This window comes from Euprymna scolopes, chromosome 19 (assembly GCF_053919585.1).
Source record: "Euprymna scolopes isolate OS-2025 chromosome 19, ASM5391958v1, whole genome shotgun sequence".
NCBI classification, from domain to species: Eukaryota; Metazoa; Mollusca; class Cephalopoda; order Sepiida; family Sepiolidae; genus Euprymna; species Euprymna scolopes.
In genome coordinates, this window is record NC_136500.1 from 103317310 (window position 1) to 103342648 (window position 25339).

Below are 25339 nucleotides of genomic sequence, written 5' to 3' on the forward strand. Positions count from 1 at the left end.
TTAGAATTCGTTATTTGGTAGGGATGTGCTTGATTTTAGATTTTAATTTCTTTCTATTGTGATTTTCGTTTTAGTTTTAATCCGTTAGGGTATTCATAATATGTTTGTTGATATAAAGGAGCGATATTTATGAATAGACACAAGGTATTTTTTAGTGCTCCCATTTATTTGTCTCACCACGTGGGCAGCAATATGTACCCTATAAGCTAAGGTATGTGAAGACCATAAGTTTTAGATAAAACTGAATTTTATACTATACATTATTGGGAGAGTTTTTACTACCTTTTAAAGTTTTAGTTCTCTTAGGGCGTTGTTTTATTGGAACAGATGCACTCTTAGTATCTGGTATATCGTTAGAGACTTTTGATTTTACAACATTAATTTTCTTATCACACATTCCCTTCGAGTTTGAATAATTCTAGGATGTTGGGCATGAGTTAAAGATAGTTCTAGAGAATACAACAGTTTGACAGAATGGACTTGAACAGACTCATCACCTTTCTTGACTTTTACGGAACAAATCTTTTTGTTGTCACCGACAAGTGATTCCAAAATTCTTTCCTGCAGCCAAAATGGTCTAGACTTGGCAGGATTCTTAACAAGAACCACGTCATCAACTTTGATTTCGTTCTGAAAATTGACCTCGTGCAAATCTTTACACTGTTCTCTCAAGCTCAACAGATAATCCTGATAGCAAAGCTCACGCAATCTAGTCAACATAGAATCACGAGCTTTGATAGATTTTACCACATTTAATCTTGATTTTTCAAACATCCTGATCATCCAATTTCAGTACAAGTCCCAAATTAGTGTTAGGACGAAGAAAACAATTAACAGTTATTACTTCGAGTTCTGAATCCAAAGAACATCTATAAGTGAGAGGTCTTTGGTTTATAGCACTTTGAACATCTGAAATTACTGTAAGGAGATCAAAATATATAATTCAGGAACGCCCAATTGTTTTATACAAACATGATTTAATATCATATGTTCCCATGTACTCCCAACTCAAGCAGCATATAGAATTATTCTGATGTGCTTAATATTATACATTTAGAAATTTTCATTAAATTCAGAGAAGGTGAAAACTTCCTCTATAAGATTGCAACCAGCTATAAAAGATCTTGCATTATCACTGTGAGATGGGATTCCCTGTATATTAGTAAATCTAATCAGAGCTAGAATAAATAAGTGAGTGCTCATGTCTTTAACCAAGAACAGCTGTAATATTAAGGAAAATAAATATAAGCATATACATTTTACTAACATCTTTTATCCAAATATGTCCAGTATAGTCAATCCCAGTATGTAAAAAAGGTTTAATGAGATTCATTCGGTGTTTTGGAAAATTGGTACCCTTAGGATAATTAGATGCAAAGTTATTAAATTTTTAACACAAAACACACCTAGAAATTACTTTTTTTGACAGCTTGCCTGACCTTGAGTATCCAAAATCCAGAAAGACGGATTTTGTTTAAGGTTGACTGAATTCCCAGATGTTTACATCTTTTATGACATTCTATGATAATAAGTTCAGTTAAATCGTGATCCTTAGCTAATAAAACAGGATTGATAACTTCATAATCATAAGTAGTGATTTTACCTATTCTACCTTTAGCCCTGATTATCTCCCTTTCATCTATGAATAAATTTAAATTTTTTTACTAATTCAGGTAATTCTTTACCCTGAGGAGATTGCAGGTAAGCAAGTTCTGCAAGGAAGCTTTGTTACTGCATTATGTTGAGCAAATAAATTTTAGCACAACTACTAGGATCTAGATCTACATGTTTTATTTTATTTCGGACCTTAACTATGTTAATAGTAACGTTGATCAATTTATTGAAATTTTAATATTTATTAAAGGGTATCACCGGTTGAGGTTCAATGTTAGCTAAAATTTAATGATGTAGATTGTACAATAGATTTAGTTTTTGAACTTAGGCATTGAATTTCACTTGATGGCTCTTCTATGGGATTTTTGGTGAGCCATCCAGGTCCCGAGGTCCATCGGCTTAGACTCTGTTGGAACTTTTCAAAGGTTACTTACTTTGTGAGCAAATCAGCAGGGTTCTGATCAGTAGGAACATATCTGAATTTTACAAATATAGAATTTTTTTCTTTCAGTTCCTCTATCATTTGTTGGATGTCCTTTAATCTGTTCTATTGATTCTTAACTTTAATGTTGTCAGACAAAAGCCATGACAACACAACTCTCCACTGATATGACTATATATCTCCAATATTGATTCAGTGGGTCCACAATCAATAAGAGTTAGAAAGGGTTTATCACTTTAATAGGTAATGTCCATCGCCAACCGCTGCCATACCTTCTTGACATCCAATCGTCCTTTTCACCATTGCTCTGGTGCAGGATCAATAGACTGACATGCCTCACAGTGCCTGACATCTGCCTTTGTCACTGCTGGGTCCACACGCCTCACAAAATACACTGTTTTTTTTTGACACCGGATGTCTGCTCTGTGCATGAATCTTCTGTATTTGACATGGGCTAATTGCGCCAATTGCAACTGCGTGAGATCAAGCAGTGTGTTCCACACCCATTTTCACAGCTCCATACCATCTGTGAGGTACACGGGTTAGTTGGTCGGCACGATTACAATGTGATGTTACCAGTGTTACCCCCACTGATAGTCCATACTCCGAGACCAGACACTTCAGCATATCTAGCCTTCGCCAGATCAACATCTTGCTGGCTGCCTTAGTGTGGATTCTTGTCCATCCTGAAAGCGTGTCAGACACTCAGTGATAGATGCAGAGAGAATCCGTGTACAGGTGAAGTTTCTTCGATTGCCATTGCAGTGCGAGATATATTCTCTTTACAACAGCATCCAGCTCTGCTAAGTTGATGTGCTGAGCATCACTTATAGGTCACAGCCAACATGCATCTTCAAACACATTCCCTCCTTGCTGTAATGCGACTCCCAATATCAATGAACTAGCGTCGACCCACACATTTACACTGTCTGCATCAACACACCATTTTCCATGGGCAGGGTTCTCCTTGTTGACTCTCTCCAGGGTCTCAGTTACCATAAGAGTTAGAAGACCATCGCCAAACACATCGTCCCAACCTGTAGTAATCAAATTTGCACAGTTACATGGAGCCAGCCACAGGCTGGTAAGTGTCCAACAAGTTTCCCACACCAGGAAAAAAGGTCCGCCTCGTAACAACGTCAGGAATGCCTGGAATCCCACTGCCACGCCTCCATCGTAGGATGCCGTCTTCCTGACAGATGTCTAATCCCAATATTCATGCTCCATCCCTCAGATGTTCAAGATTCTTGCACTGCAAACCAAACTGAGCCAATTTTTCCCTGACGCAGATTTTATGTTCTCATTGATATACACATTGTCAATGTAGACTGATGGTCTTTTCTTGAGACAACACCGCATTCACAATGATCTTCATGATCTGTGGTGCCACATTCAGACCAAAGTCGAGTCATGTTAGGCAGTACCTCTGACCCCGAAACCACACTGTCTGAAATGGCTACAGCATCTCATCTACTTGCACCTGCAAATAGGCCTTCTGCAGGTCTAATATTGACACATTGGAGCCCTTCTGGCACCATTCCCTCAGCTTGCTGGCGCACACATCAGCATCGGCAGTGTAAGCCTCAATGTACTGGTTGAGCTCACGATAATCTAGCACTGGTCTTACTTTTGACTTGTTATGCTGGATAACCGCCATTAAGGGTATCAGACCCTTTGGCGGACCAAGCTTCTCGGGGTAGAGGATCAGCCATCCATCTCGGATCCACACCTCAAGCTCTTGCTTGTACTTATCACGAGCCTCATCAGGTATAGGGTATTCTGCAACGCGATTTTTTAATTCGGTTGGTGCCCTTCCCTTGGTCCATTTCCATGATGCAGTCCAGGCCTGCTGGCTATAGTCATAGCCCCCCTTAAAGTCAGGGTGATCGATGTGGATTGCAGCACACACCGGGTTTTTTTAAAAAGCACATGCTCCCATCTCTTTCGATGATCACTCCCCTCAGTGCCTTGATAGCATCGTAGCCTAGCAGTACGTCGAACCCCAGAAAATCCCCTCGCATCACCAACACATTAATTTCAGTGGCCAAACCAGAGTCCGTGTAGACCTTCATGGTTCCAGCTCCACAGCATGCTTGTGTCTCGCCGCCTATTGTGGTGACTTTAATGTTCCTTCTGTCCAGGTCCGACACAATCTCGCACTCATGATGGTATGTGAGCAGCCGGAGTCAAGAAGAGCTGAGCAGGGCACTTGATTCAAGTACACCATTATCGTAGTCTGGGGAGCAGGGTAGCGCTAACATCCTGCCCCCTGATGTGTTTCCCTGCACAGTTTTGGGCTAGGTGCCTTATGGCACCACATTGGAAACAGCACAGTCACCCCCACCCTTTGTCAGTGCAGCTTCTCGCAAAATAACCTCGCCAACCACAGCGGTAACATCTTCTATTAGTCGCGGGGCTCAGACTGGGAATCTCCCCGGCCTTGTTCTGGGCTGCCTTTGTCGCCATCACAACTGGTTCCCCCAGGTCCTCCTCATCTCTGATTATAGCATGTTCCATCAAATGCTCCATAGGCATTGTGGACACATTGGTAGAGGCTCTCAACAATTGCTTAACACGGGTGGGAAGGCCGGCCACAAATGTATATGCCAATGTACTCTCTGACACTCCATTGCCAAACAGTACAGCAAGTTTCTTCAATTCTGCAAAGAACATATCCACGGTTTCTCCGGCATGAGCTTCCTGGAGGCGAATCTTTCATAAGCCATGCAAGGATCCATTGCAAATGCCTTGTACAGCGCATTTTTTATAGCGATCACATCAGCCTTCTTGGTGGCACTATGTTGCTGATACACACTCAGAGCACCCTCAGCCAATCTCAGTGGAATCACAGTGTGCACTCTCTTTACCTCACAGAGATTACAGGTCAATTCGACCCTCTCAACCCAGTCAACGACAGATGAGGACCCATCAAACTCTGGAATCAGTTTAAGATCAAACTTTGAGCCGGTCATTTTTCACAGCAATAGCCGAAATAGCTTGTATCGAATTCAACTTCAATCGTCACCAATGCTCGCAGTAGTAACACAATAACCTCGTAACTGTAAATGACACTGTCACTTCCTCTCACTCAAGCTTGCTTTTTATGCAGTTTTTCACCCTGTCTTATTTGCATGTATGCCCTCTGTTTTCTCGTGATCTCACAATCTCGCGAGACCACAGTTTATAAAACACCAGGTGCCATCTTTTTTTCTTTTTCCCACCCAACACATCCCTGCGGCAAGTCCACCCCTCCTCTGTCACGCCACCACTCGCCTGCACATCCACACAATGCACAAATACGTGGGCGCTTGCTACTCTGGTGAGTATCATAGCATGATCTCACCAAACTAGATTCTTTACAATTTCTTAGATTTGTAATCAGTGAAGACAGCCCTGCTGAGCTTTATAAAGAGGCTTATGGGTTTGCATGTATAGCGTATAGAATAACAAGTCCCATCTGTTATGTTCAAAAGCTAAGGTTGCTCCTATGAAGCCTAAAAGCTTACCCACACTTGAATTGTTGGCTGTGTTTTTGCTATTACAGACTCTGTTGTGCAGACACCGACTTTATTTTGTCCCCATGCCAGGGGAGTTTAACGTGATAAGCATTATCTCTGAACTCTTTTCAAATTCCATAATTTTATTGCTATCGTAATTACACATAGCTTTGTCTTCGGTTTTAATTAGGTTGAGAATCTACATCAAACATTTTTTCTAAATTTCTTTCTATCTCATTTTCATTAAAAATTTCAGCAAAAGGGTCAGGGTAAGTCTTCATGGGGTTCATTACAAAATTCACTCCAGTGTATGTATAATATTCAGACACTATGGCATGATAATTGTGTTGAAAATATTTATTTTGTATTTTTTAGGAGTATTTTGATTTTCATATAAAAAATGTTGACAGTTACCTAACGGAGAAATGCCTGTAGGAAACTCCCAAGCAGAACCCTTCATGCAGTCCACCATTTTGATGTTCTTCATAAATTGAATTATATCAATGCCTAAAAGACCATGAACCATAATATCACGCTTTCCGTGCAAAAAGGCTCATTTGTAATTTAGTTTTAGTAAATTAATACTGATTAATTTAAAATTATTGAATCTTAAATTCACATCGAATTCATCATCTATAAGAACAGGTAGGGGCAAGACACTATTCTTATTTACTTCAGTTTCCACTACAACTTAATTTAGTTTTTCTTTTGAAACCCTATAAAGGTTTCCACATCATATTCTACTAGAGTGAGGAAAGATCTATCGCAATATTTCAATAACTTGTCCTTTGACTGCCTGTATCAAAGAGGCAGTTCAATTTGTATTTCCATTTCCCTTTAGAAACAATAATTGCTACTATCGGTAAAATATAGGTTCGCTTCTGTGTGCCAGTCTTGGTACACACGTGCATGGAAGCAGTTGGACTGTTTCCACTGTTTATCTGCTTCATTATAAAGAGGGGTAACATGACCTCAGGATTTGCAATTTGCACATTTTGAGGTAATTTATGTTTTGCCATAGCGGTCTTTTGTTCTATAACTAGCACTGGTACAAAAAAACACAAACCTATTTCCCTACACCTAGAAGATCTTGAATCAAGAGAGGAATATTTTGAACAATATGCCATGGTGTGCCTGTTGAGGTTGCAAAATCTACAATGCCTAGTAATTTTGCTATATTTTATTGCAAAGTTTTTCAGAGTTGGAACATTTTTCTTTGCAGTATTATTCTTAATATAATTTCCTTCCCATCAAAGTTATCTTGGTGGGAATTAGGATCTTTTAAAAACCTGTTTTAATTAAGGGTTTTATAACAAATATCTGATTGATTTTCCAGTAGTTCCTGGCAATTTTTCGGATTATTTTTTTTGGAAGAGTTGGTTGTAATTTTGAAAAAAATTATATGACTAATAACCTGGAGTGTTCTCTTCAAAAAATAAAAAATATATGAAATTTTTAATTCAGACAAATCAGCTTTAATTTCTGACCAAAAACTTTTTAGGTTGACAAACTCTGAATCATATTTAGGACAACTGCATAGCAATTGTTTAAAACTTTCGTTAGTAATGAGAAGAATATCCAAATATTCCTTTCTCAACAAATTGATAACCACATTAAAGTTTCATCTTCTAACGAAATATGAGACACTAACTGAGACGCGTAGCCAGTTAAAAAACTTTTTAAAAGTGACACAATTTTCAAATTGAACTAGAAAAATTTTTAAACTCAAATTTACCAGCTCATATTCACTGAATTTAACACACTGCAACTTTAAAGCTGGAACACATGAGGCTGTGAATGGTTCTTGTAGATTTTGAGCTGAGACGGATTCTGTATTGGAATTAGAAATATTCTCCCCCAATTCTGTGAGCGTTTTGGATGTATTGTTAACAAACTCCGCCTCTAATTTCTCGTCTTCCAACGCACCGCTTTTTTTCTAAACCAATATAAGCTTTTTCACAAGCCTCACCTATTTTGATATTGATTGTGTCGACTTCTGTCAACCACTTATTTAAGAGCTCTTCTTGTGTTTTAAAACAAGTCTTATTCAATGATGTTTCTGCTGACATTAATTCAACAGCAGAACTTATTTTTCGTTTAAACGAATCTCTGTTAAAAACTAAGGCTCTTACACACTTAACCTGTTTGAAGTCGTCTATCCTGCTCAGTGAAAGATATCTAAACAAACAACTTAAAAACAAAACAAAGAACAATGGAAAAAAAAGGGATGGACGAAAACTGACCGTTACAATCCTAACAGTAAACACCAAAACATCAAGCGACGTCACGTTTTGATATTAATTCACACAAATCTATTTCGTGTTAAATTATCCCACACTCTTCTTCTTTAACATAAAACGCTATTTTCAAACTGTTTTGCAAATTATTTTACACAAATCATGTTAAAGTATCTCACATGGTTCTTCTTTTCTTTTTTTTTTAGCATAAAATACTATTTACAATTGTTTTTGCAAATTGTTGGTGTGCTGACAGAAAAGAACTCTCTAACTTCTTTTAACTTTGGTTTCTATTCTCCGGAAGTGAGTTACTTCCCTTGGGTTTTTCTTTCTTTTCTCTTCCTTTCCTCGAAGTAACAGGTCTCGTTCCCGAGTCTGTTCTTAGTAAAATAAAGCTTCTTAAAGTTCACTCCGTATCGAAGTTTTTCATTACAATTTATTTTACTAAGATCAACTAAAACACAAACAATGGAGAAGTTCCTGAAACCCGAACGGCTGGATTTGGATCCAACAAAAATGGACGCTGCCGACACGTGGATACACTGGAAGCGGTCATTCACGATATTCCTAGAAGCGGTTAAACAAAAAAACCTAACTGCTGACTGTGGCCCAATAGCCGTTAAATCCCGGAGACATACCCTACCTGATGCCGAATTTATTAAATCAGAAATAACTCGTATGCTAAAGGGAGGTATTATAGAACCCTCTGAATCTCCGTGGCGAGCTCAAACTCTTGTAGTGTCTCCTGAGAATCATAAGAAGAGGCTTGTTGTGGATTACTCCCATACGTTTCACTCTCCTGGACGCTTATCCTCTTCCTCGAATGGAGGATATGGTAAATGAGATTGCCACTTACCAAGTGTTTAGGACTCTTGATTTAACCAGTGCCTATCATCAAGTTGCCATCAAACCGGAAGAACGAAAGTATACCGCCTTCGAAGCTTCTGGATCCCTCTACCAGTTTCGTCGGATTCCGTTTGGAGTGACCAATGGAGTATCCAGTTTCCAACGAGTCATCGATGATATCATCAAACGAGAGGACCTCCGAGGAACCTTTGCCTACATCGACAACATTACAGTTTGTGGAGAAAATCAGGCTGAGCATGATACCAATTTACAAAGCTTTATGAAGGCAGTGGCGAAGTATGGACTAACCCTGAACGAAAACAAGTGTCACTACTCTCTTGCTTCTGTAGACCTGCTTGGGTACACTATAAGCAAAGGTTCAGTAAAACCAGACTCTGACAGGCTCACAGGTTTGATGGACTTACCTGTTCCTCCAGACCTTCCTTCTCTTCGTCCGAGCGATGGGAATGTTTTCTCATTATTCAAAATGGATATCCAACTTCTCTGAGAAATTGCACCCCCTTACCAATGTTACCAAGTTTCCTCTCACTAAGGAACACACCAACGACTTTAGAGAACTGAAGAAAGAAATTGCGAAATCATCCCTAGTAGCCATAGACTCTTCTCTTCCTCTTGAGGTCGAAACCGATGCTTCAGAGCATGCTATCGCTGCCTCCCTAACCCAGAACTCTCGACCTGTGGCCTTCTTTTCAAGAACTTTAACCTCCGCTGAGCAGAAGCATTCTGCGGTTGAAAAGGAGGCCTATGCAATTGTAGAAGCGATCCGAAAATGGCGACATTTATTGCTGGGGAAGCATTTCAAATTGATCACTGACCAAAAATCGGTCTCTTTTATGTTCGACCCCAAGGGAAAGAGTAAAATAAAAAATGAGAAGATTACGAGATGGAAGCTGGAGCTTGCCTGTTTTAGCTACGATATCACTTATCGTCCAGGGAAACAGAATGCCGCTGCAGACGCTTTGTCTCAAATGTGTTCTTCTACCACCTCTGCTGACAAATTACACTCTTTGCACACAGATTTATGCCATCCGGGGGTAACCAGGATGGTACACTTCGTCAGAACCAAAAATCTCCCATACTCTGTGGAAGATGTGAGAGCAGTTACAGAACATGTCGGGTCTGCTCCGAAATGCTCCGTCTGCTCCGAAATAAAACCCAGGTTTCTCAAGACGTCTCCTCAGACTCTTGTAAAGGGTGAGTCAGCCTTTTGAGAGACTAAGCGTGGATTTCAAAGGACCGTTACCTTCAAATTCCTGCAACAGATACATACTGACTGTCATTGATGAATACTCGTGCTTTCCTTTCGCTTTTCCTCAGCTGCTACTGTCCGGAAACACTTAACTAACTTATTCTCCATATTTGGAAACCCTTCTTTTATACATTCTGATCGCGGAACTGCTTTCATGTCGGAGGAACTAAAGGAGTTCTTGCTTTCTCGAGGCATTGCTACTAACCAAACAACTGCTTTCAACCCTCAAGGTAACGGACAAGTGGAAAGATATAACGGTATCATCTGGCTCTGCAGTCGAGAAACCTTCACGTTACAAATTGGGAAAGAGTACTAGATGTAGCCCTCCACAGCATTTGCTCACTGCTTTCCACCTCCATTAATTGTACTCCCCATGAACGCCTCTTCAATTTCCAAAGGAAATCGGCCACTGGAGATTCTATGCCCACATGGCTTACAAATGCTGTCTGTCCTTTTAAAGCCGTATGTGCGTGGAAGCAAATATGAGCCCCTGATCGAGACCGTAGATCTACTTGAAATCAATCCGAACTATGCTCATGTTCGTTTTGATAATGGACGAGACACGACAGTATCCTTACGCCATTTATTGCCATTGGGTGATAGGCTGCGCAGCTTGGAGGCAGAATCAGATCCAGAGATGGAGAATCAACAGCTGCAGAATGAAACACTGGAATCTAACCTTTCAGATCCTCAGCCTAGCGGGATCGAAAACTTCATCCTAGAGGATTCAGTTCCTACTCTCCCCCTCTCCGATGATCGACAAAAAGATCATCAGAGGAAGACAAGGTGCTGGGTCTTCGACGCTCTACCAGAGTCCATTGCAGCTCTCCATATTTAGCTGAAAACTATCAGCTTTAAACTTAGGGTTAGGGTTAGGGTTAGGGTTGTTTCTTTTCTCTTTTTTTCAGCCTAAACAGACCCCCCCCCCTTTCCTGAGATTCCTTGAAGCCTTTTGCCCCCTGAAAGTCATGCGGCCCCGAATTTTACTGAGCGGCGGAGAATGTGCTGATAGAAAAGAACTCTCTAACTTCTTTTAACTTCCGTTTCTACTCTCCGGGAGTGAGTTACTTCCCTTGAGTTTTTCCTTCTTTTCTCTTCCTTTCCTTGAAGTAACAGGTCTCGTACCCTGGGTCTGTTATTAGTAAAATAAAGCTTCTTAAAGTTCACTCCATATCGAAGTTTTTCATTACAGTTGGGAATTTGCCAACTATATATGCTTACAAAATATTGTGACATTTTATAAAGCTGAAGAGTTTAGATAATTAAAAATAGTTATATATATATATATATATATATATATATATATATATATATATATATATATATATATTTAAAGTGATGGTTGTGTAGTTCCAACGAGAGAAAAAATGTATATTTAAAAGAGTGTAGCCATCAACAATTGTGGGTTTTTTTTTAAAGGTTTTCATCATATTTTTATTTTAAAATATTTTTATAACGCGTTTCGAGCTTAGGGTGTGCTCTCTTCAGATATTTTCGTAAAAAGTTTTTCTTTAAAATGGGAGTTTGTAGATATGCCTCCGCTGATATTAAATATGTTTTTCATAGTGATGCGATGCGTGTGTTCAGTATTCAGACGTTCTGTCTCCAACTTTAAGTGTTCACAGTGACCGGTCAAAGTTAGTTTCAAAGAGTGTTTTTTAGTCCATATGGTGAAGGTTTTTATGGCTTTTTTAGGGTTCTTTTAAAGACTTTCTTTCCCCATGTATAGCATACACTCACACACAATCACATACGCATACATATACATTCATGTACAAGTACACATGCACACGCACACGTACGCAGGCACACACACATACACACACGTACATACATAGAAATATATGTAGGAGCATACATATACACACATATACATACCCACCTACACACCCACACACGTACTCGCATACATCCACCGCTAACAATTATTTTTATTTTTTTATTATTTTTTATTTTATATATATATATATATATACATATACACACACACATACACATACACATACATATATATATATATATATATATATATATATATACATATATATACACATATATATACGGATATCGTGTAAGAGTGTTCTGTTCCTGGTTATATATACTTTTGGAAAAGGTACTTAGATGACTGCTTCATCCTATGGAAACCCACATGGGGGGACATCACAGACTTACACACCATACTCCAGAACCTACACCCAAAAATTAAATTCACCATAGAACAAAGCTCTACAGAATTACCTTTCCTAGACATACTGATAAAGATTAAAGACAATAACATTATCACAGACATTTACCGCAAACCTACAGACACCCAACAATACCTACACTTTAAAAGTCACCACCCTAAAAGCTGCATAAAATCAATTCCCTACACCCTAGCACGTAGAATCTGCACCATAATCACGGACAATAACCTTCGAAAAATCCGACTCAAGGAACTACGAATAAATTTAAGAAAAAGAAAATACCCATCACAACTTATAGACAAAGGGATCCAACTTGCGACAAATATACCAGTAGAAGATTTGAGAACCCCTAAAGAACGAAACAAAGAACAAATCCTAACATACGTCTCCACACACAACACAAACAACCCAGAGCTTTTCACAGAGATAACGAAAAACCTCGTCCTACTTAACCAAAACAGCAAACTAAACAATTTCCTTAAAACAACAAAAATAATAAAAAGCAAACGCCAACCCAAAAACCTAAAACGCATTCTTACCCCACGTGTGGGTGCGTGTACGTATGTCGGAATGATTAAGCGCATATATACATGCGTGTTTTGGTTGGAAGAAAAAAAAAAAAAGTATATATAACCAGGAACAGAACACTCTTACACGATATCCGTATATATATATATATATATATATATATATATATATATATATATATATATATATATATATGTGTGTATGTGTATGTGTGTGTGTGTATATGTATATATATATATATATATATATAAAATAAAAAATAATAAAAAAATAAAAATAATTGTTAGCGGTGGATGTATGCGAGTACGTGTGTGGGTGTGTAGGTGGGTATGTATATGTGTGTATATGTATGCTCCTACATATATTTCTATGTATGTACGTGTGTGTATGTGTGTGTGCCTGCGTACGTGTGCGTGTGCATGTGTACTTGTACATGAATGTATATGTATGCGTATGTGATTGTGTGTGAGTGTATGCTATACATGGGGAAAGAAAGTCTTTAAAAGAACCCTAAAAAAGCCATAAAAACCTTCACCATATGGACTAAAAAACACTCTTTGAAACTAACTTTGACCGGTCACTGTGAACACTTAAAGTTGGAGACAGAACGTCTGAATACTGAACACACGCATCGCATCACTATGAAAAACATATTTAATATCAGCGGAGGCATATCTACAAACTCCCATTTTAAAGAAAAACTTTTTACGAAAATATCTGAAGAGAGCACACCCTAAGCTCGAAACGCGTTATAAAAATATTTTAAAATAAAAATATGATGAAAACCTTTTAAAAAAACCCACAATTGTTGATGGCTACACTCTTTTAAATATATATATATATATATATATATATATATATATATATATATATATATATATATATACATTAAATTACTTATTTACTTACCACTTACCTTGAAGTTGTAAATAAAAAATGGACTTATAATCAATATTATTATGTATAAAAATAATCACTTTTTTTTCTCAATAATAATACTATAATTAGTTAAATTACAATAAAAACAGAATTCTAAACAATAAATATTTTTAAAAGATTTAAATAGAATAAAATTTCGATATTCCATGATATGAAGTTTTAAACATAGGGTTTTGAGTAAGCTTTTTCTAATTTAAAAATATTTTCATATAATATAAAAAATAATTATTGGTAATTTAAAAATATCAAATTTAACTACAACTATAATCCAAATTGTTAAAAGACGTTTATTTTTGAAGGGGGGGGGTCAACTTTATTTTAGCGTCTATTTTCAATAAATGTACAGAGGTTTCTAATTAATAAAATTAACATAAACAATAACAAAAAACAAAACAACAACAACAACAAAAAAACGTTGCTTCCCTGATTCAATTAAAGCGACTAGCGGCAACCGTAAAAACTATGCACTGTTATAAGATAGATACAAAATGATGACGTGACTGATAGTGCATAAAATGTTATTGCGAATTTCTCAACTATATATGGTTACAAAATATTGTGACTTCGACAAGAAGAAAGGAACACAACACGAATGAAAATGTTTAAAAAAAAAAAAATTATTTAAAGGAAAATGTTTCCTTGCAAAAGCAGTCATGTTTTACGGAACTTATCTGTAAGATTCGTCCTGTTAACGGTGTGTGCTTCTTGTATCGTTTTGGCTGGGTTGAGAAAAAAAAAATGAAGCCTTGTGTTGTTCTGTGCTGCAGATGCTGTCAAAATGCTCACGCGTGTCTGGTGTTAAATGGTAGAGAGAGAACTGGCGTGTTGTCTTTGAGAGCTCAACAAGCAAAAGAAGAAGAGAATTTGTAAAAACCACTCTCGTGGGTGTGGGTGAGGATCCAAAAAGGAAGCTTATGATTGGTTGTTTTTCATCCAATCACAGGCTCTCCTTTAGTGACTCTTTAACAATTTTAATAATGTTGGTGATTTTGCACAACAATTTGAGTATCCCTATATATACAGGGACGTGCACCTACCCTTTTTACTCCAGTTTTAAAAGTGCCCTTTTCAGAGGAATGTATCATAGGCCTATGCCCCACGGAGACACGCTACCACGTGTGACAAGAAATTTCCTCATGGGCAACTACATGGTAGTAGTGACACCCTAAGTAAGCTATCTGTGCCGCCAATAATAATAATAATAATAATAATAATAATAATAATAATAATAATAATAATAACAGCAATAACAAGTATAATAATAATAATAATAATAATAATAATAATAATAATAATAATAGCCAACACAGCAAGTAAAATCATCGTTTTTCTTCATCTGTGTTTCGAATTATCCTTTTTTTTATGTGTATGACAGATATTTTATTGTCGCCACCGTCGTCGTCAAAAATAACTATTTTAGCAGAATAAGGACAGTGCTATCGCCGTACTTTACAGAAATGGCAGAAAGTTGTCCAAACTAGCTCAAACATTGGTTCATTAGAACAAAAAATGCTTGTGAAGTTTTACAAAGCCATTAGTAAAACACAGATATAGAAAATTCTGTATGATGTACGTACCCATGATGGAAGGAAATTCTCATAAAAATTTCTATGTTATGATAGGGCAGACGATATTTTTTTTTTTTTAAATAACGTTAAGATTGTACAAGTAACATTTTCGGCATAACAATTTGGGGTTATCTGCCCCTCTTCTCCTTGCCCTGTCAGCTCATACTGTTTTCAAGACGGCTGTCTAACGTTCGATTGGTGCTGATATATCTAAAATTTGATTATCTTATGTTAAATACAAACTACTTGATCATTTTACAATCACAGAACAAAAATCTAAATGTTTCGATAGAACAAGTAAACTAATCAATGCAAAACTATTTTTTGATTGCAATCTGTTATTCAAAAATTAAATATTTATTTCCTATTTATTAAATTTACTTACATTTGCATGAAAACATATCACCCAGCTTTCGTGTGGCATCTTCTGTGGCATTTTACGATTATATCTCTATCTCTATTCTTATTCAGCAAAATAATTTCTACTTGGGATGTCTATCACCTCCATTTTTATTATAATTATTTCTGTGTTCTATTGAACCTAATCACCTACAGTATGCCACGAAAGGAGAAAAGAAAAAGTGACAGGAACGGAACACACAAGATGCTGCCAAATGTAGCAGAACTCTTTATGAAGCCTAAAGCGACAGCATTAACCAGAGCAAGTGGAAGACTCGAAGGGCTGGAAGGACATTTAGGAGAGTGAAAAGTCAGAAGCTGGAGATATGGAAGCAGTAGATGAGCCAAAGAAAGCAGACAATGTAGATGACCTTGAGTAACAACTTGCTTCACAGAAATCTCACATTGATGTGGGAGTAGAAGTGTTGGAAGTTGAAGAACCATTTTCCATGCAACCTGAATTACAGTATCCAAATGATCCTGGCCATGTTGTTATTTATAAGATACATCATCAGACACTGCAATAATTATGACCCATGTAAACCTGTAATTTCATATACCAAGAATGGAAAATGACGCTCCTTTCTGAAGAAATGGTATGAAAGTAAATATGTTTTGCTTCAGCTGTCATCTCTTTTTGAATGAAGCAAAGTACACTAACAAAGCAGCTTGGAAATCAGAGGCCATAAGCCATTGGAGAATAGCGTTAGAGAAAATAAAGAAGCATGCTATTTCAGAATCTCACATATGGTTCGATGGAAAGGCTTTCAAAGCCAAGCATTAGGTATTACTTTAGAAGCAATTGATCACAAATTACAAGTTGCTAGAGAAAAAGAAAAGCAAAGAAACCTAGAAATTTTATGTAAGTTGATTTCCATCACTCTATACCTAGCAAGACAAGTTCTACCATTTAGAGGAAACGAAAGCTCTACATGTGAAAAGCGAGGAAATTTTCTTGAACCTGTGGAAATCCTTAGCAAGTATAATAGTGTGGTTAAACTGCAAAGACCCTAAGTGTCATTACTTTCAAACAGGAGTCAAAATAATGATTTATTTTATATCTATTCACAATTGACTGTGAATTATCATGTATTTTTAGTCGCGTGTAAGCGACTCTATAAGTCACTCCGTCGGCCGGTCGGTCAGTCTGTCGGTCTGTCCGTAACACTTTTGTGCTTGGCCTTTTTGGTTAAGATCAAAGGTCTGTTGTTAATAGATGCTGTTCTTAGATTTTCTTGGCCTTTTGGCCAAGATAAAAGTGTAGTTTCTGTTCTGGCAGATATTGCAAGCAAAGACCATATGTGGGGGCAAACCCACATATAAGAACTTGGTCAATGTAGGGTCAACCCTTCATACCAATTGTCACTATCCAGCTCCCCTACTCCCCCGGGGAGTTGGTCCCCATTTCCCCTTCACTCCTCACATTAAAAATCGGCCTTGTGCCTAATTTGCTCGGTGGGGGAGCAAATAAATACCCTGCTTTTCTTGGCCTTTTGGCAAAGATCAAAGTGTAGTATCTGTTCTCCCAGTTACTCATTTTTGATTTTTTTCAAGAAGTCCGCCACTTGACCCACCCGTCAAGTTTAAGGCTTTCACTTTGGTCACTTTTGTGACTTTACTAACATTGGTTAGTGGGACCGACCCCCTCTTTGGGGAATCTGGACCCTTTTCGCTCCCCGAGGACTGACGCCATTTTGTGATAGTCTGGACCCGAAAACCAATCCCTTCTTTGGGAGTTTGCTGTTCTCGGGACCGACAACACTTTCTTTAGTAGACGTGACCTGGTTGGGTTAGCTTAGCATTTTTTCTTTTGGGTACTTCGCTTCCTCCTCCCCTCCGAGGTTGAAATGGTCTACTTTGCTCTCAATTGCCTGTGCAGCACTCTGATCTGCCAGGCCCACTCTTTGTCTTCCTTCGCTGCTCTCCCAGAGGATTGAGAAGACCGGGCTCTCTTTCTCGCTTCTTTGAGGTTGTTTGCGGGCAGGGTGACGTGGGTAGTGCAGGTGTTTCGTTTCTGCTCCCCTCTCTGGGCAGAGATGTCTATCCCCTCTCTCTCTTAATTGCAACGCAGCACTCTGCTATCTTCCTTCGCTGCTCCCCCCCCTTGCGGGGGATCTGAGCTGACTAATGACGTGAGGGGAGGTTAACTCACTTTCTCTCTGCTGACCTCACTCACTCCCCTCCACCCCCCCTTTTTTCCCTGCATTTTCTTTTCTCCCCTGCTACACTTTGGTCCGCGTCAGTGGCCGGTCCAGTTTTTTCCGCATGATGCCGGGGAAAAGGCGTATATCACCTCAGATGCGCCACTTCGCCCCACTGGAGTACTCCCTATTGGAGAGAGCACCTCACACGAGGGATGAAGAGGAGGCGAAGGCCAGGGTAGGGCCGCAGCCTGCGGCAACCCAGGCCGCTTCAACATCAGGAGAGCAACCAATCCCACTCCCGGCTCCCCACAAAGGGCCACTCCCCAGACCGGAGAGTCAAACAAGTGGCTGACGAGGGAACGAGGTGTGATCGGGGTGGTACACATCCTGCAACACCCCTTCCACCTCAATCCTTATCGGTCGGAGAAAGCACTCCCGCCCAGGCTCCCCAAGAGGACCACCCCAAGAGGAAAGGGACCAGGAAGGCGGCTGACGATGGAAAGAGGCACCTTTCCGGGGGACCACTCAAAACGAACCCCCCTCTACCTCAATCCTTGTCGGCCGGAGAAGACCCCACCACTCCTGCTCCCCACGAGGACAGCCTCCTGGCAGATGAACAGAGAGAAGTTGGAGATGAGGAGGCTGAAGGCAATAATGGTGGCTCATAGCCCGTGGCACCCCCAGTCTACCAGCCCCCCCTCCGGCCACCAAGCACCTACTCCCCATGAGGGCAGCTCCCCAACGCCCAAAGGGAAAGATGATGAAGACAGAGTTGCCCGTAGAAACCAAGTGCTTTTCAGGGACACTTTGGAATCGCTAAAGGCTCTCGGGGGGGAATATAAGGCACCACCGCCCAAAACTCCCCAAAACACTCCAACACCACCGAAAGCCCTGAAAACCAACCCACCAAAAATAAAGCCCGATGGGAGAAATCCCATGACTCAATCTCCAGGCAAAAGGAAGGAAACGGACCAGAAGGCCAAAACCAGTCTATGACACCACAGGAGGACTGGCCAGAGTTAGTCCCAAACAAAAGGGCCAAGCAGAAGCAACAGCAGCAAGAAAAGGCAGCGGCAGCCGATCCCCTCTCCGGTCCGTTCAACACCAAACAGGACGAGAATACAGCATGGGGCCCTCCAGAGCTGGAGCAGATGACACCCGATGATTATAGGGAACTCTTCAACTCCACTTACAAGGATGTCACGAAGGGAAGAACCATCATACCCCTTCCGGGACAGATTGAAAAATTGGAGAAGAGAGTTCTCTCCCTGATCACCTCTGACCTCAAGACCAGGAGTTTAACGGGTGTCAACAAAGACACCATGGTGGAAATCCTCATTCCGGCAAGTTATATATGCAGGAGGAGTTTCGCCATGTGGGACATTCTGCTTCCCAGAGAGGAGGATGCAAAAAGACTGGCCAGGACTGAACACAGAAGCAGGAACATTCGGCTCCAGCCAGTATACCTCGGTGGGAGGAACACCACTGTCTCTGTACTGAATGTCCCGTGCTACATGACCGGAAAACAAGTCGGGGTCATACTGAGTCAATACAGTGAGGTGGAGGCAGTTGCCCCAGCCCGCAGTCGACGCAACGTTTTGACCGGGGACTACAAAGTTCAGATGGTCCTGGGCAAGGACAGTTTTGACAACGTTCCAGCCATGCTCAAGTTTGGAGAGCAGACCATGACACTGATCGTGGAGGGGAGAAAACCTCACTGCTAGCACTGCCAGTCGAGGGGACGCATGGCCAAGGACTGTCCTAAAAGGCAACCAGCCAACCCCCAGGGAAAAGTCCCCACCAAAACACCCGCCAAAACCCCAGCAGAGGCAAAAGCCACAGTCACGAGCAAGGGCAGACCCAACAGAAATCTGCCCAAACCAATAACGACCATAACCCAACCCGAAATCACCCCGATGGACACTCAGGCGCCCTCTTCCTCAAACAAGAGGTAGCTCCAAGACTCTGAGGAAGAGATCGCGTTGGAGGGTCTAGAGACAGCCACAGACACAGAAGAGACAACATCAGAGACAGCAAGAGAACGACGAAGAGGAGGAAAAGCAGGAGATCCAAGGGAGACACCCCCACCCCCAAAGACAATATCCAACCAGCCGAGGCTGAGCCCCCCCCAAATCCCACCCCCACAAACAGCCAGAGCAATGTCCCCCCTCCCTCCCCGAACCCCCAAGAACACTACCTCACAATCCATCCTCAGAAAGTTCAAGTAACGACCCCAAAAAACAACCTACCCTGCCACCATACACCCCAACACCCAACATCCTCTCCCCTACTCCCCCTGCACCCACTCCCCCTCCAGTCAAGGAAAAACCCACCCCACCAATCCGCATAGAGCGGACAAAGAGACTCTCCTTCCTTCCAGGAGGAAGGATATGTGAGACGGGCCCTCTGCAGCCAACAACAGAACTGAAAGGCCAGCAGAAGGTCCGTTATACACAGCTAAAAAACTTTCTCTACATCGGTGGCGATAATGTCACCGACCCAACCAAGTTCAAGGACGCTCCCTTGTTGACCACATTTATTAGGGTCAATAAGGATTCCAGGACTGAGGCCCTCTGGGCATGAATAGACGTCACGAAGGATGCAATCCCAGGCCAGCAGCTGGTGGACACAGAGCATCCTTCGCTAAACAATTTAGTTTTTAAATGTGAGGGCAGAGTCCCTGTATATATTCACCCCTCCTTCTACAGGGCTTTAAAATTAATTTTCCCCCTGGACGTGGCCAAGAATGGAGTACCCTCTACAGACTTACTGACCGGAAGCCTTAGACAGGCCTGCCACGTCCTCACCCCCGGGGACTTCAGGCTCGTGTGTGAAACTGAATAAGGAAGGTGACCATGGCTTTAAACTTGGCTAGTTATAATGTGAGGGGCCTCAGATGTCGAAGCAAGGCCGCACGCGTGCTGAGAGATCTGGTGTCCCTCAAGATAGATATTGCCGCTATACAGGAGACCCACTTTATTTGTGACGGGGATTGTCAGGTGCTGGTGAACGATTACGATGTTTACTCAGCATATGGCAATACCTACAGTCGTGGAATCTCTTTGCTAGTAAATCGTACCCTATCAGCATCGGTGAATGTTGTTCCCGTGGACGAGGATGGGTGGACGATTGTCGTCGATGTTGCCATTAATAGCAGTGTGTTTTGGATAATCACAGTTTACGCACCTAATTCCGCTGTGGAGAGGGCTTCCTTCTTTCGACGGGTGGAGGGTTTTATAGATGATCCAGAGAGAGTAGTCTTAATGGGTGATTGGAATGCCATCCTTGATCCCAAGATAGATAAGGTCGGGGGGACTAGCGGATCAGTGTGGTGTGACAGCAGTCTGTCTGACTTGATGGCTTCATGCGACCTGGTTGACAGATTTCGCCTGGATCACCCGGGGCGGGAGATGCGCCTTCCTATCCAAGTACTTACTTGGATCGGATGTTAGTTAGAAGAGGCGATGTAGATTTTCTATCTTGCCCCACATTCCACTTTTTAGGACACTCGGACCATAAACTGGTTATGGCCCGTCTGAACTTGAGCTATAGGCCTCGACTAGCCGGATACTGGAAGTTCAACAGCACCTTGTTGGAGCTGGAGGACTACCGGTTGAAGGTTACAGAGATAATCCAACGGGCATTAGTGGGGGCGGTTACTGGGAGTAAGTGGTGGGTTAGTCTGAAGGCTAAGATTGGACGCTTCTCGGTCCAGTACAGCCACCGCCTCACACTAGATAAGGCTAAAGCCAAGAAGCGTATAGAGAATAGGCTGACCCATGCGGTGAAGGGTGGGGACCCCCTAGAGATAGCGTTAGCAAAACAAGACCTCAACCGCTTGGCTAGAGAGCAGTACGAGGGCCAGATAGTTAGAGCTAGGCTAATGAAAGTCTCGAACGAGGCTGTTAATGTAGACATTGTTGAGCGTAAGGCTGCTCTAAGGCGCGGCTTGGACAGGTACATTCAAAAGGTAAACGACCTGGAAGGGCACACCCTCGTGTCGATGCGGAGGATTTGCGGGGGGTTTCGAAAGCATCTATCGGAGCGCTTCATCCAACTACCCAGACTCAGGGTTGAAGAGTTTGGCAGCTATTTGGCCGACTCGCCCCGCCTCATGGCGGCTCAAGCAGCTAGCTGTAATGGTCTTGTCGCGGAACATGAGATCATTAGTGCATTGAAGCAGGTCGGCTGCAACAAGTCCCCAGGGCTTAATGGGCTACCCTACGAATTCTACTTGAGGCTGTCGCCCATGTTGGTCCCTATTCTGAAGGATATGTTCAACCATTGGTTTGTACAGGGCTCCATCCCTGAGCAGGTGACCAAGGGTGTGATCACATTGCTGAGGAAAGGTAAACGGCATGGTGGGGAGGAAGATTTAGACGATTTCAGGCCCTTGACTCTGCTAAACACAGAGTTAAAGATTTTGGCCAAGGTTCTTGCAAATCCGTTGCAGGTTGTCATCACTGACTTGATCGAACCAGACCAGAGATATGCTGTGAAGGGGAGATCGATTCAGGACAATCTTCATCTGATACACACAATCATAGAAGGGACAGAAGACGACGCAGAGGCCACGCTGATTAGTTTGGATCAGTTCAAGACTTTCGATAGGGTGGACCATAGGTTCGTGGGATCTGTGCTGGAGGCCGCCGGATTTAATCCGGACTTCCGCAAGCGGATCTCTGTATTGTGTGACAGGCCGACGGTAGCGGTGCAGATCAATGGTAAGCTGTCGGTGTCTTTTGCTGTCTCCCGGTCGGTGCAACAGGGTTGTCGGCTGTCGCCTCTCTTGTACATCCTGGCGTTGCAACCCCTCCTTCGCAAGTTAAGGAACGAGGCGACTACACCAGTCCTGCACGGGTTAGCTCTTCCTGGAGGCACACGAGCCAGGGTTTCTGCGTTCGCCGATGACATCACTGTGTTCATGTCTTACCCCACGGACATTCAAGTGATCACCGAGGCACTTGCTTGCTATGAAGAAGTTACGGGGGCTGTCTTCAATCACAGTAAGTCGGTGGGTGTGCGGTTGGGTGCCTGGACCGGAGTAAATTCGCTTCCAGGCATCTTCAGTTGCACCGACAGCCCGGTCCAGATCCTTGGTGTGTGGTTCGGACCGGGTCTCCAGCTGAATAAAAACTGGTCGGAAGTAGACACCAAGGTCGAATCCTCTGTTAAGACTTGGGTTCAAAGGAAATTGTCCTTGTAGAGTTGGGCAGAGGCGTGTGCTACATACATCTTTCCGCTCATCCTTTACCATCTGTCTGTACTTCTCCTCCCTGCAAAACGACGTATCAGCTTACAGGAGCACCTCGACACACTCTTGTGGAACGAGGGTAAGCATTATGTTTGCAGAGAGATCTGTGTTCGAAATCCGAGCAAAGGAGGCTTAGGACTGCCCGATCTCCTGTGTCACAAGCACGCAGAGAGGTTGGCCTTCCTGAGCCGTTCATTGTACGTAGACGTTCCATGGTCACTGGGGTTGAAAGACCGAGGGGGGAACAAACATTCTACGCCGAATGCTGGTCTGCACTTAGAGCGTTGCCGGGGACCAGTGTTCTCGAACTGTCTAGGAACAAGCTTTATCGGGAGGTAGTGGGGCATAGCAAAAAGGAACCATTAGTGAAACGGACGGAGATGTTGTTGGAGGAGGTCCACTCCCAGTGGAGTTGGACGCCGGGACAGGACTTTCTTACAAATTCAGAATTTTCCCTTACCTGGCGACTTGTCCAGAACGCACTGCCCCTCCTTGAGGAACTCAACCTTTACAATGAAGAAACCCGGGTCTACTGCCTGCGCTGTGACGAGGACATGAGAGAAACAGCCAGTCATGCCTTTTTCCGCTGCAGCAGGCTCAAGACCCTCCTAAAGAATAGTTTTTCTAGTGATACTAGCAGTAGCGAGGATGGCCATATGGATCACATGCCTCAAGCGAGTCTGCGAAGGGATATCTGTTCCGGATCGGAACCTGATCATCTACTTTAAACATCTGCTTAAAGTAAAGATCAGATGCGATTGAAAGAGATTGCCTCGAGTGGCCTTTGACAAGAGGTGGGTGATGGACGCTAGCTTGTGCATCCAACGAGGCACCAAGTTTGAATTCATGTTACCACCATAGGCATGGCACATGTGGTACTGGGTCCTACGGAGCGCATCCCACTAGGTTAGACAAATAAAAAGTAAAGAGACTCTTGACTGGTGGTACAAATGAGATCCTGTCCCCCGATTGTTTGTTTTTTGGCACTAGAGAACCTTCCGAGGCTACCCTACCACTACCCGCCCCCTATCTTTTTGTTTTATCATCCCCTGGTCACCCCCTACTCGAAGGTCGCCGCCTAATATATATATATATATTTTTTTTTTTTTTTTTTTTTTTACACAGTGATCACCACTTATCAAGGCCCGGAAACCACTCAGGGATAAGGGTTATTGCAAGTACATTACGTTAGTGTGGAGATTTGATGGAGTGTTTACTTAAGGGGGCGGTTCATTAGGAATTTGTTAACATTAGACTTGAAGACATCCAAGTTGTAGTCCGGAGGGAAGCAGGCAGACGGAACAGAGTTCCACAGGCGTGCAGTTCTAAGAAAGAAGCTTTGTTCATGGAATCCGCGTTTTGATTTAGGCACAGATATAGAGTGGGGGAAATTTTTCACAGTGGATTCAGCTAGACGGGTGTTTTTCGTGAAAGATTGGCGAGGGGGGACCAGGGATTGGAGTTCAGACGAGCACCTGCCATGAAAATAACGATAAAACAAGGATAGGCTCGCCATATCTCTTCTGTGAGAGAGGGGTTGCAGGGTAGAGAAAAGGGCATCCCCCACTAAGCCACGAAGTCTATTTTGTACTCTGTCAAGGCATGATAGGCTGTTTTTGGCAGCTCCTGCCCAGATATGGCAACAGTATTCCATCCTTGGACGTACTTGGCTTTTATATAGATAGAGAATTGCATCAGTAGTGAGATATCTTCTGGAGCGGTAGAAGGATCCCACCATCTTTCCAGCGACCTTGGCCCTGTTTTGTTTTTACAATCTATTTATTTTACTCCCTACACCCGATATGAATTCTTTCCAATCCCCATTAGGGATCTCCCTGCTTGTTTTCGGTGCCCCGGAAAACAGTAGGCGATCTAACTACTTAGATTAGCTCAGGGAGGGACCTTACTAACAATGCACTAATTTTATTTTTTGTATATTTTTTCTAGATTTCCCACTCCCCAACACAAACTGTTTTTCTTCCAAATTCAAGAACCTTTTATTTTCCAATAAATTGAACTTTTTTAATACACACATACACACACACACACACACACACACACACACACACATTTAAAAAAAAAATGCACACACACACACACACATACAGAAATTGTATATATATCCATTTTGCAAAAACGCTGGGGGTTTTATCAATTTGTTTAAAGTCCACAGAGTGAATGAGGTATTGTGTAAATGTTGCCAGTCAAGAGTAAAGTCGCCAAAGACTCCAATTTTTACTTTAGTTACAAAGACCCTGCAACACTCCCCTCCCCAGATCTTATAGGGCCTTGTGCTTAAATTTTTTTTGTCTTTTGGAGATTTTACTTTTTAAAATTTTTTAATTTTATATTGGAATTTTTTTAATTGCAATTTTTCTTTAAACGAAATAAATTAAATATGAAGATCAAAGTGTA

General features: G+C 41.7%; 1 protein-coding gene and 1 pseudogene across 2 annotated transcripts in view; one reads left to right on the forward strand and one right to left on the reverse strand.

Annotated features, from left to right (window-relative positions):
- Positions 1 to 25339, reverse strand: part of LOC145239862 (putative tubulin polyglutamylase ttll-15) — an 867893-nt gene that overhangs the window by 449411 nt on the left and 393143 nt on the right. The gene's annotated exons all lie outside the window — the stretch shown is intronic.
- Positions 17004 to 17152, forward strand: LOC145240593 (U2 spliceosomal RNA; annotated as a pseudogene).